We start from the raw sequence: 13105 nt of genomic DNA on the forward strand, positions 1-13105 counted from the left end.
AAACAGCACCTGTTGGCTGTGATTGATCAAAGGAAGAGGAGAGAGGGTGATGGCGTGTGGTCTGACATGGGATGAAGTGATGGGATAGAGTAGAGGGTTAAAACCAGAGACACAGAGAAAATATGAGTATGTGGGAGAATGGAGAATAAGAGGGATATTTGGGTGGAAGAGGATAATACAGACAGAGTGAAGAGAAGATGGGGAGTGAGGAAACAAAAAAGCAAGGAGAAAGAAATAGAAGGAGAATGGGGGAGACAGGTCAGTGGTGCAGGAGTGTGTGAGGAAGAGATGGAGGGAATATATATTTGTCCCCTGATGGGAGTGTGTTAGGAGTCCATCTGTGGAGAAATGAGATCAGTAGCTGACTTAGTGGTAGAGGAAGACTTTGCTGCCCTGCGGCTTACATACTGACTCAACACCCTCTCCCCCGTTTCTCCCTTTCGCTCTCTGGTCTCATACAACCTGCAGCGCATTTAATCTGCTGGACGATACTGTGTGTAAGTTCAGGTTCGTGTCTGTGTCTGTGTGTGTGTGTGCGTGCGTGCACATGGACACAAACAAAGCATTATTACACAAGCTCCTGTCCCACTGCACCCCTCCATCAAATGACTAGGGCAGTCTCCTCCACCCGTCCCTCCTCACTATCTCTTTCGCTCCATCCCAGCTGAGACCACAGAGGAATCTCCTCATAGAATCGCCCAGTAAATCATCTATCCACCAAACAGACACCTTGGCAAACACTCCTACCTGGAGCTTTCATTTCCAATCTAAACACACACAGGACAGGGGGGAGGGAGTGAACGAGAGCAGCAGCATTCCTGTTACATGTGTACATAGAAATACAGATACATTTGCTTGTATTCTTAATTAATCACAGGCCTGTATATACGCACATATGGATTGCGTTGCACCAGCTATTCGAAATTCCATGAGTACGTTTGCATGCGTCCCCACTATCAGCATCAACTTAGTGATTTACTAAATGATTTAATAAATCAAGTTACATCATTAAAACCTAAGAAATGTCTTAGCTAGTTAAGACTTTGTTGATGTGTAAATCTATTGTTAGGAAACACTGTGTTTGGTGTAGAATTTGTGGGAAATGATGCAAATTATGCTAATGTGACCAACGGTCACAAAATATCCAAAATATCAAGTTATTGCCATATTGTTGTGTAAATAAATGTATATGTGTTATTCAAGGCAGATGTGTTAACCATATTCCGCATTGCATCTTTTATTCTTCACTCTAAAAGCGTAATATATTAGCGAGCTAGCATAAGCTATTTCACTTGGCTCAGTTAGCTACGCAGCAGCTATACCTGACAGTTACCAGGTACAACAAATAATTAGCAACAACTAATCTTTACATAACTACTAGTTTGTGTTGTTCAACTTGTTGATTTAGTGATATGTAGCTCGCCACATACAAACTGCTAGAGGAACTGGCTCCTCCACTGTAAGTACATGCAGTATACATGCTCACAGTGTATATGATCCCTTTTATCTTACACCCACATCACTCCATAAACCACAGGGTGAGCTAATGTTGCACCCAAACCCAATAAACATGTTCCCCCACCCAGCCACCTGACACACACACTTAGAGTGAATATAACACAGCACAGATCTTTTTGTCCCAGGAAACCAGATGAAGAGACAAACAGGCCTGGGCCTGGTGCTGGTGATGGTGACGGAGTGTGCCAGAGGGGAGCTAGAGGAAGGTGAGCCAGAGGGGGTAGGGAGATTAGAGCGCCTGGGGGCTGCTAAGGAGGAGAAGGAGGAAGAAAAGGAGGATGAGAGATGAAAGACGAAAGGAGAGCAGCGGAGGAGTTAGCTGGTGCTTCATAGTATCTGACTGAGACTGCTCTGCCGCTGGGCTTACCTGATTACAGCACAGCGCTGGAGGACAGTAAAAGACGTACGCACATGGATTGGCATGAACAGGCGCACACACACAATTTACACACACTGAGAGCCTGAGGGTCCGCTGGGAAGCAGCAGCTGCAACTTTCAATTCTGGATGGATTTGGACATCAGGCTGGACTGTTTATGTTTGCGAGTGCTTTTGTATTACATAAGGTGTGTGCGTTGTGGGTTACACTCAAGAGGAAGAAATACATCAGACGTTTTAGTGAGTTCACCAAAGCTATTCTTCCCCCTCACTCTTCTCTGGTTTCAGAGCAATCAACCACAGGCTCATATAATACATACTCTCTCCTTGCTCAAACTTTCCTCTTGATCTATGTTTCATGCCTTGACTGGGGTGTATGTGAGCCGGAGCACACAGCACTGCAGCACTCACATAGAGACACAGAATCATCCTGGCCTTATGAGGACCAGGAGGAGAGAGCACTTAATTAACCACTAGTGTCTAATTTTCTCTTTATATCACTCGTTTACTCTGTGGCTCATTTTTGTGTGTCGCTCTTCTTTTACTGTCTATTCTCATGGCAAATCTATCTAGCTGTATGGAGTTAAGTGTAGCAGTGATTGTTGGTGTTTTTTTTTAAATAGCTGCTGGCTTATTTTACAGCAAATTTCTATATTACTATACTATTTTGCTATACCCTTACAAGTGGATGCCACCCTCATCCTGTCCTAAATGACCTGACCAAGACCTTTAAACAGCAGACATGTTTTTTTTTTTTTAAATGACTTCATACGCTAATATTTGCACTCTGTGGTTCAATCATTGGTTTGTGAGTCAGAGCTACATGTGAACTGTTGTCAAAGCAGCTGCTTTTCTTTCTACACAGACTATAATTGATTAGTCGTTTCAGTCATATTTCAACCATTTCTCATTGCAGTTTCCCAAATCTGAGGGTTTCCTTGCAATTTGAAGACATCATCTTGGACTCTGAGTAATGGTGATGGGCATATCTCACCATTTCCGGACATTTTATAGACTAAACTAATATTTTAATCTTTAAGAAAACAATGAGTGATGAAACTAATCGTTGCAGCTCTACTTCCAGCTGGTCCACTTATTCTAAACGCCTTACCTTGAAATGATAAACAAATATAAATCATCTTACAACATAAAACCAGTCCTTTATTAGGATTTTTTTTTAAAGTATACTAATCTTCAGGGAAAAAGAATTTGACTTCCTTGCCCAAGAGAAAGGGATGGAGCAGAGTCGATTAGTCATTTGCGGTGGAGATCATTTATATTAATAACAAGCGGGAGTGTGCCTGCAGCCGTGCCTCAGCTCGTGTCCCTGTGATGAATGCTTTATTGGTTGGTGCCCAATCTTTCTTGAATATTCATTATTAGTATACATATATAGATTTTATGCAGTCATGGGTTTCATTCCCTGTAGCATTTCCTTTTAATCTATACGAGAGTGGTAGAAAATAATTAAATGGCTAAACAAGTTAACATATCAAGTCTATGTGAAGTAACATATTAGTGTGAGATGTTGCTGCAAGAATTTGGCTCTTTAGTGTCATAACACACAGCACTGAAAAACAGCAACAGGCAAAACTTAAATACACAAACTTCTTTCAAACAACATCCACTGCAGTCTGAGAAATGAACAGCCTGATATGAGCGTTTGTCTCTATTCCAAACAAAGATAGTGATTCTGTTACCGATGGATTCTCTCTGTCTCCCTATCTCCGACTCTCAGCCATACCCGGGCACTTTGTGTGGCTCCCAAAGGAGAAAGGTTACACCGCTGATCTGCTACAGTGCAATCAGGCTCGAGACAGAGCCTTGAACTACACGACCCACGGGCCTCCTTCAGCTGTATCCTGCAGAGCGGCAGCTGGATATGGGTGTGAGTTAGAGAGGCAGATTCACAGAGAAAAGTAGGAGTGGGAGGCGGAGAGAAGCCAGTCAAAAGTTATGAAATATGCCCCTTGAATAATCAACACCCAAATCAATTTGTTCAACGTCCAAGAGAAGCGGGCGGACTACAGAGGAATGTGAGGAGTGGGCGGTCACTCAGTGTGCATCCAAGTCCATATCTCAGACAAACACACGACAGCCAGAAAGTCTGCCCGAGTCTACAGAAGGAGATGGCCAGGAGGGATGAGACTGAGGAGAGGAACAAAAACATTTTTATTTTTCTCCTTCAGCTTTTGATAGATGTTGCATTGCACATACATTTCCATATTTTTGAATGAATACTTCCGACTTCATTCAGACTTCATGTATTTTTTATCCACACTTTTTTCATTTTATCTACCCTACATGGCCATAAATACGTTGACAGCCAAATAAAGTATATGGAGCATCTGAACATTGCACCCATATGCGACTGTGAGTTAGATGAGAAAATTGTTCCTGCTCTCTTATCTGTCTGGTGAATATAAAACTACAGCCAGAAGACAGTTAGCTTAGGTTAGCATTAAGGCCTTAGGGAAACAGCTAGCCTGGCTCTGTCCAAAGATAAACAGAAGTCCAATAACCAGCACCTCTAACATTCACTAACTGATGCGTTATATCTTGTTTGTTTAATCGGTGCAAAAATAGAAATCGGCCCATTAAATTGTTATCTTTACATTTAGGTTTTAGCACAAATATAACAAATGAGATATAACACGCTAATTTGTGTCAGTCAGTCATTCCCCCTGCTTCCGATCTTCATGCTGAGTTTAAGCTAACCACCTGTTGGCTCTAGTTTCACAGTTATCATTCAGTATGAGAATGGTATCAATCTTCTCGTCCAACTCTACACTATTCCTTCATTTGAAGCAACAACAAACTTCACTCGCCTGGGAAGACAAGATATTGGATCCTGGCTGCTTGCAATCAACCATGAGGGCGTTAGTGAGGTCAGGCACTGATGTTGGGTGACACGGCCTGGTTCACATGTAGCTACTACTCAAGCTCATCCCAAAGGTTTTCTGTGGGTGTGAGGTCAACTCAAACTACTTTTTTGAAACAGGAAAACGTCCTCCCCAAACTTTTGCCATAAAGGTGGAAGCACTAAAAAACCTTTGAAAAATCTTTGAATGCCGTAGCATTAATATGTCACTTAATTTGAACTAAGGGGAAAAAACTGAATGAAAAAACAGAGTGAGAAATACACATACTGTAAACATGTGTAACCACTGAATAAAAAAAACTTCATGCTGATAAAGCTTCATTGGACTGAACTGAAGAGGGAGCAAGACAGAGAGAGAGAGGCAGTGCAATACAAGTACAAGACCTGCAGGCAGCAACTGGCCCACTGTGCCCTGCTCAATAAAGCCAGCCATTTTATGACCCCGCCTCGCGGCATTTTGATTTTAATACTCTTCCTCTCCCTACTCCTTTCCCACTGTCTTTCACACTTTCCAGTTCTGTGTGTTTTTTGTCACAAAAAGCTCTGTATTTTCCTTTCATTTGCCTATGATTTCTTATTCTGTCTGTCTACTGTCTGCCTTTTTACTCACATATTTCTGAACGCTGGAAAGAGAGTCAGAGTAGACCTTACGCAGGGGGGAAGGACAAGCTGGCCTAACCAGATTAGCAAGTATCCTATTTCTCACGTTGACAAATTAATTTCCGTACAAATTAAATGAAGGAACCCTCCCTTGATAATTCCCTGGGAAATTGGAGATGGTTTTGAAGAATGAAATAAAACAACAACTCCCTCTACAAGAGAAAAAAAAAATCTAATTACCAGCAGAGAAAAAAGGTAGGCTAATAAATTAGGAAGAAATAAAGCTGGGTAGCTAGAATCCTATATGGTCTATGAAACTGAGTAATGGGAGACAGAGAGGTTGCTACTGAAGTGGATGTATGTCGAACGAAGATCCAGAGAAAGGAGAAGGAAAGAGAGAGATATAGAGGAACAAAAACCAGCCCTGTGTGTTACAGGATGTGCTATTTCCTACAGGCAATGGTGAGGCACAGGCAAATGACAATAATAAAAGCGTGGAAGAGGGCAGGAGATGGAAGTTGGAGAAGGAAAGGAGAGAGAGCAGAAAATAAACAGCACCCAGACAGAGACAAAGTGAGTGGCAGGCGACGGCGTGAGGCTGTCTGGGCTCGGGCTGTTCAGATCCACTGACATTTACAGAGTGGCCGATCGCTCCTTGCCATCCTCCCCTTGAAAAGTTCAAACGCACACAGATCCACAGAGGAAATGCTACGGCGTGTGGATTAACACGCTCTCTCACATCTCTCTGCAGGCCTCAACTCCATCTTTGTGTGGCTGTCACTCTGCCGTTTGTGTGTCAGTCTGGTCTCAGTTCTGTCTCCTACCTGTGTCTGCGTTTTCAACAACAAAGGACAGACTCCCTCTCTGACTCAAAAACATAGTAAAGCTTTCCCTGTGTGTGTTCTGAGTTTGCTTGTGCCGAGCTGTCCGGGCCCAGCTTGGGCTGGCTGGCAGACAGACAGGTAGGAAGAGAGGTGTGGGAACCCAGGGTGGGGAAAGGCTGCTGAGACGGGCCTAATTAGAGTTGAGCAGTAGCCCAGCTTTTGGCCCAGCAGGGGAACTTCCCGCCACTACTACCTTCATGCCATCTACCCCAAACTGCTTCACATATACGCACAAGCACAAGCACACACACACACACACACACACTGACACACACTGACACACACACTGACACAGGCTTGCCGATAGTAGCTTGGCTGGCTCACTGGCTGGGAGGACACACTGAATGCACTTCCTCTGACCTCGGCACTTCTGTTTTTTTCTCTCTTACCACTGCCCTCTAAGTCTAACACACTCTCTCTGCTCCTTGTTTAGATTCTTGAATTTCGTTTTAGCCCTTTTAATCCCATATTTTATCAAGACTTTTTCGTCTTGGCAAAAATTATGGAAAACGGAAGGTGACAGCATGCAACAAAGGTCTCAGGCAAGAATCAGATTGAGGCCATGGGTCCCTAATTCTGTCTTTTAAAGTACAATGTATGAAGGTAAGCGGTTACAGGTACTCAGTACTACGCTTGACTGCGATGAACTGATATGAACAGAATACGTTTCGAGGCTATGTATCTTTTGCTGAACAGCGGCCACGGTGGCGCCAAATGGTAACAACAACAATGGCGCATTGAATTACCGTTCAGTTCACAAAATCAACCTGACAGAGAGCAAGTAGAGTGAGACAAGGAAGAAATTACAATTGTAATGAAAAAAAGATTCAGTGTGTTTGCTTCCCATTTTACTGTTGTGATAAAACCACTCAATTTCTATCTTTCATATGCTAAAACGTAGTTCATACGTATGTTCATACCACCACAGAGTTACATGCAATATGTATTTAAAGTGTGCTAGTGGCTAAGTACCATTGCTACACTTTTTTGCTCATGAGTTAAATTTTTTATTTTATGAAAGAAATTCTATTATTTCTTTGTTGCATGGCCTTACTTTAAATAATAATACAAACATCATCAATTAATCATCTGTCAGAAGAGATCACACTGATGTGATGTTGAATCTACAGTGGTGATAAAATGTATTGTAGCCGACGAAAAGAATAGATGCACCACAACCAGAATACTTAGGAGTAATTTCGGCGCCTTCACTGATGATCAGTCCAGCTATGGTGCTTGAACTTTCTATGTCCCTCGTCTCTTCCACCCCACATGTAGCCCAGAGTGAATCCGCCTGCGGAGATGATGGTGGGCCTGCCCTCTTCATCACCTCTTAATCAGAGTGTTGGCACTGACTGCCCAGAATTGGATCAACCTCGGTGACCCCTGCTGCTGCTTTCCCTCCAGAGGTCAGCCTCACATCGTTGCACTGTCTCTGAGGCAGCAGCACGCGCTTTTAAATGAAATCTTATTTCTCCCTCTCCCTCTTCCTGTCTCTCTCTTTGTCTTTATCTCCCTCTGGCTTGGTGTATTAACCCGGGCGTGATCTTTCGCAGCTCAGACCTGAGTAACTGGAGTTCTCTTTCGTCATTCTGAGCAGTGCTTGAGTTTTGTGTAATAGCAGACATTAGGCCAGACAGGATTTTTTGTGTCAGTCGATATCGCCAAGACCAATACTTATGGCAATTGACTAACAAGACAAGCTGCTCTTTTGGTCACAGGTAAAACAGGCATGCAGCCATAGTTCCCTTGATTGGATTCGATTGCAGGAAAGCTACAGTGTAAACAACACTGATTGCACATTGTCTGCAAGAACCCTTACTTAGTGTCCAAAATTAGGGTTTGTTTCACACATCAAGGTCTGGCAAACAATAAAAATCAGAAAATGAATTAAATAAACCCAACAGCTTGTCAAGAATAAGTTTTACTAACTGAGATCATAATGTATTTTTCATATAAATGTGTTACCTTGCCAATTTTAAACTCATTTTATTGTCAGAATCAATTAACTGATCTAACAGTAGTTACTCACTTTGAGTGTGCCAAGTTTACAACAACAGCATGATGCACAGCTACAGTAAATTAAAATTACAAGGCAGTATTCTGTGAGCGCCTCAAAAAAACATTCCCAACCAGTGTGGCAGCACTCTGCGGAATCAGACCACTGCTATTCACTTTGTTGTGAATATGCGTCAAGCAACACTTGTAAAAAAAAAAAGTAAATGCTCACAGGCTTTCATCTCAGTTCTGTTACAACCTCTGATTTAAATGACCAACCTCTCTTTGAGCAGTGCAGCATTCTTTTTTCTTTTTTTTTTTTGCAGTTTTATAACATGAGATACAAATAATTCATAGAATGAAACTACTTCTTTAGCTAAAGAGTAATACTAAGTTTCAACATGAAGTAGGTTTTTACACAAACTAAGCTCACCTTACAACAGCTTTTAGTTAAAAGAAAAAGAGGGTGATTTCATTTTTCACAGTCCTCAAGCGTTTGGTCTGAGGGTTTTCACCGTGGCAGGATGACAACACACTGACAAGGATGTGTCTTCAGTTCCACTTGGCTGGCTAGACACACACACACACACACACACACACACACACACACACAAACACACAGACACACACACAACCACGACGTGTCAAGACACAAAAGCATTCATGCATGAATGTACTGTATGCCTCACCTTCCTATGTTCCATCGCATGTTTGGATCTACTTGTATTTGTGTGCTTGTGTGTGTGTTGCTTGGGGTCAGCAAAAGCTCACGCCTGCACAGTGTATGGAGACCACATGAAGAAGGCTTACCAATAGGTTTTAACAAATGCACACAGATACACACACACACACACACACACACACATATGTAGACACACATATAATGTAAAGACCCGCTTTCCTCACTTCAATTTTAGAGCCACATCCAATATGTTGCCCGATACTTTTCTCCTGAATCATTCCCCTCAGGTATGTAAGCTCTTCATTAAAGCTGTGGCAATCAGAGGGGGAAAAAAGTACAGCTCCTCGTAAAGAGAATAGATTACTTCCCCATCTTTCACAGAAAGCTGTTTGCTAGAGTAGACACTCTCCTCCATTTTCATTAGCAGCTTGACTACCATATATTCTCCATATAATTGAGGTTGAAACCTTCTGCACTGTAATGGGGCTTTCCATAACAGTCTTTTAGAAGTGAAAGCCTGCCATCCTTGGGCACTGTGTGATATGGGCTTGTGTAGTGTGGCATGCTGGTGTGTGTGTGTGGATGCATGTGTGTCTTGCTATCAAACAAATCACTTCTTCTCATCTACGTCTCAGTCTACTTTTCAAAGGCACCTTTGAATAAACAAAGGCGTGTCCTCACTTTCCAGCCAATATCTGCAAAATTAAAGATGGGGATGACAACTCAAATCTCTGCTTGTCTTTGTTAGGAAGACAAGCAAGATGCACATTTGCCACTCACAAGCACGACCCAGCTTAGAGACCCGAGCGCGAAAGGTGTCTGGGTCCTTCTCATGTGCAGCCCTTAAATTGCTGCATTTTGGCAAAGGAATCATAATCTTTTGAAAACCCTTTTCGCATGCTTGTTTATGCACGAGTTTAAAAAACAAAATCTCCTCATCGTTATTTTATTTTACGCCTTTATGTTGCTTTTATGTTCTGTGCTTTAATGATGGTTTATGTTTGCTGTGGTTTTACGATAAGATGTTTGTGCAAAAATGAGATTGTAATGTTTATGATTATTTAACAAACAACAAAACACAGTATAGGCCTAAGAGTGGGGGTAATTGTGTAGCCTGAAATTAAAAAAAAAAACAGAACACAAGCTTTGATATATTCACCTACTGTAGCTACTAATCTTGCCTCTTTGCTCTGTAAGCACAACATTCATCTGGTTGGTCTTCTGCCCAAACTAGTCTCCTTAAATTAACAGGCAAGTGTGGTAGTACAGCTCGGCTATATCTTGCATGTGTCAAGTTGCAGAACTCAAACACAACGCAGGCAGCACATTTCTCTGTCATCTTCAATTCACCTCAGTTCCTCAATCAGACTGAACATCTGTGAAGCCGACATCTGAGGGAGACTTAAGCTGATGAAAGCTAGCTATCAGGATCTAGACTTAAAGTGAAGTCGAGATGGTCAGTGTTAAATGTAAGGGAAATTACTTGGCTAGAGCAATTTAAATGTCTAATGAAACATTCTGAGTCTGTGGCATAATACGAAAAAAGAATAGTCCTCCACATCAATACTGAAATCCATCAGGGAGATCAAAGTCATATAACCGTGTCCTCCTACCCATCTGGTTTTAGCTTTCAGTATCATCAGCCAGCCTGTGGAAACAAGCTCCTCAGTACTATGTATCAAGGAAATCAATCTGCACTCTCTCTCCATCCTTTACTTCCAGCCTATTAGCCTCGCTCACGCCATCAAACCGTCGTACAACACAGACAACTCAGCTTCCCAAAGTTAGTGTGGGTGATTTGTGGCGGTGTGTAAATTGGAAGTTGCGGTCTGACTTAAAGCAGAGTCATAAATAGGAAGGAGGAGAGGACGATAGCGCTCTGCCAGATTCGGGCGGTAAATTGATGGCGGCCAGCAGCCTCACGTAAATGAGAAACACATTCTTGATAACTATCTCGTCAAACGCATCACTCTGCTCACTCTCTAAGCCAAAGTGTAAAATAACAAAGTGAGGAGTCAACGGGGAGGACTGAGGTACAGGCAGGCAGTTGAAGGTATGGATACTGGCTGTAGTCCTGCGGTGGCAACAACATGCTGCCTACTACTGAAAACCTCATCACTTCAGACTCAGCTTTTTGTACTTATGAAGCTTTTTCATTCAGAATCAATATTTGGGGTCCATTATCTGTTCACTACACTAAATTATTCAAAACTTCATCTATTATTTCAAATTAAAACAGCATTATGCTTATTTGTCCTTGCAGCAAGTACAACAACAACTGTCATTCCCACATAACTAAAATTAAGAAACCAGCACAGTTTAAAGGTCAAGGCTTTTAAAGTGCGTTCAGACTGAATACAAAGGACATTTCTCCATCACTTTTGTGGATTTTTGAGAGCTAAAGTATTTTTGCAGTCTGTGCTGTTGTTTGTTGTCAGTCTGTGCTTTTATCTCCTCCAGACTTGACTATTGCAACTCAGTTCATTCCATCAGCAAGCAAAGCATTCAGGCTTTGAATACGTACTAAGACAAGTGACCACATCAACCCAATCCTCGCTGTCCCTCACAGGCTAGGTGTGAGTTTTAGAATTGATTTTAAGATTTTACTGCTCTTTTTAAACCCTTGAATGGTCAGACCCCTGCCTATATCTGTGATCTGGTAACTCCCTATGAGCCTGATCGCTGCTTTGGATCATCCAGCAGGTTCCTGCTGATGGTTCCATGTCTGGACTTCCTGTCTTAGGATCTCAGGCAGGAAAACTCTGCATCTTCTTTAAAATCTCCTCTCAAAACTCATTCATCATGTGGCTTTTGTTAAATCAGCATTTGTTGTAGTTAAATTATTTTTTTCTTGTCTTATATCTTAGGTTTTGGATTTAATTGGATTTTACTTGTATTTTATTTTTTTACTGTAAAGGATTTTGTACCTTCATTTTTTAATGTTCTATATAAATAAAGTTGTGCGTATATATCTATATATGATATTTTAATAAATGCATTTAAATCTATCTAATTATGTATAATTGCTGGCATCACTGATAATCAAGATGAAGCTAAAATGTTACTAGTACATGTGAAATGCTGAGTCAGACGAGGGTCCCCCAACTCACTCTGATTCCTGCACCAGAGAGTGTCTGTGTTTGCTTAAATTAATGTGCATGTGTGAATACATCCTGCTCCGGCCTGTGCATATCCATAATGTATGAGTTGACACTGTGCATGATATTGTGTGTGTGCGCGCCCTACTTTGTGTGTTCTTCTACTGTGATGTGATAATGCATCAACATTTGACATCTATGTCACATCTATGTGTGTGTGTGTGTGTGTGTGTGTGTGTGTGTGTGTGCATGTGTGCACGAGTGCTTGTGTGTGCGTGCATACATTTGTGTGAGTGTGTGTTTGCATGAATGTGTTGGTTGCTGCACAACCCAACCCTCCAGGGGACCATCAGCATGAGTGTTCGAGAGAATAATAAATTCTAGTAGGGCGGGGAAATGAGAGGCTGCGACCACCAATCGATTCCTCTGCTGTTTCTCAAATTAAGAGGGAGGGATGAGTGTGAGGGACAGAGAGAGAGAGAGAGAGAGAGAGAGAGAGACAGGGAGAAAGACAGACAGAGAGATGGAGGATTTCAGTGTGGAAGGGGTGGATGCAGAGGAGGAACACACGTACACAAACACAGGATGAGATAGCAAGAGAGAGAGAGAGAGGAAGAAATAGAGCGGTGAAGAAAGAGACAGATACTGTAGCAGAGACTGAGGGAAGTGAGTAGAGTGAAAGACAGCCAAATGCTGACGGGAGTCCAATTAAGTGTCATCCCAGTGGAGGTAACTGTCCCCATCCTCTCCTGCCAGGGCAAGGCGGCCTCAGTTTCCAAGGACACACTGCTCATCACGTGGCGTAACACACGCACACGCACACGCACACACACACACACACACACACACACACACACACAAACCTCATCCCACGTTCAGCACAGGCACTAACACATACATGGTTACACAATTTCATTAGAGCACAAAAAAAACACACAAGCAACACCTTAACAGTTTTGCCACACAAATAGACATTCACACACATCTCCAATAGTGCTCGTCTCCTGAGGGGCTCAGCCTGTGGAGGACCCGGGGACACACTGGTGCCAAAGATGGCTGGCGCCAGCA

At 42.4% G+C, this 13105-nt stretch overlaps 1 protein-coding gene across 1 annotated transcript in view; it reads right to left on the bottom strand.

The window, feature by feature from the left end:
- The window catches only part of pacrg (PARK2 co-regulated), a 120065-nt gene that overhangs the window by 13876 nt on the left and 93084 nt on the right, over positions 1-13105 (bottom strand). The window lies entirely within an intron of this gene.

This window comes from Pempheris klunzingeri, chromosome 13, assembly GCF_042242105.1.
Source record: "Pempheris klunzingeri isolate RE-2024b chromosome 13, fPemKlu1.hap1, whole genome shotgun sequence".
Taxonomy (NCBI): domain Eukaryota; kingdom Metazoa; phylum Chordata; class Actinopteri; order Acropomatiformes; family Pempheridae; genus Pempheris; species Pempheris klunzingeri.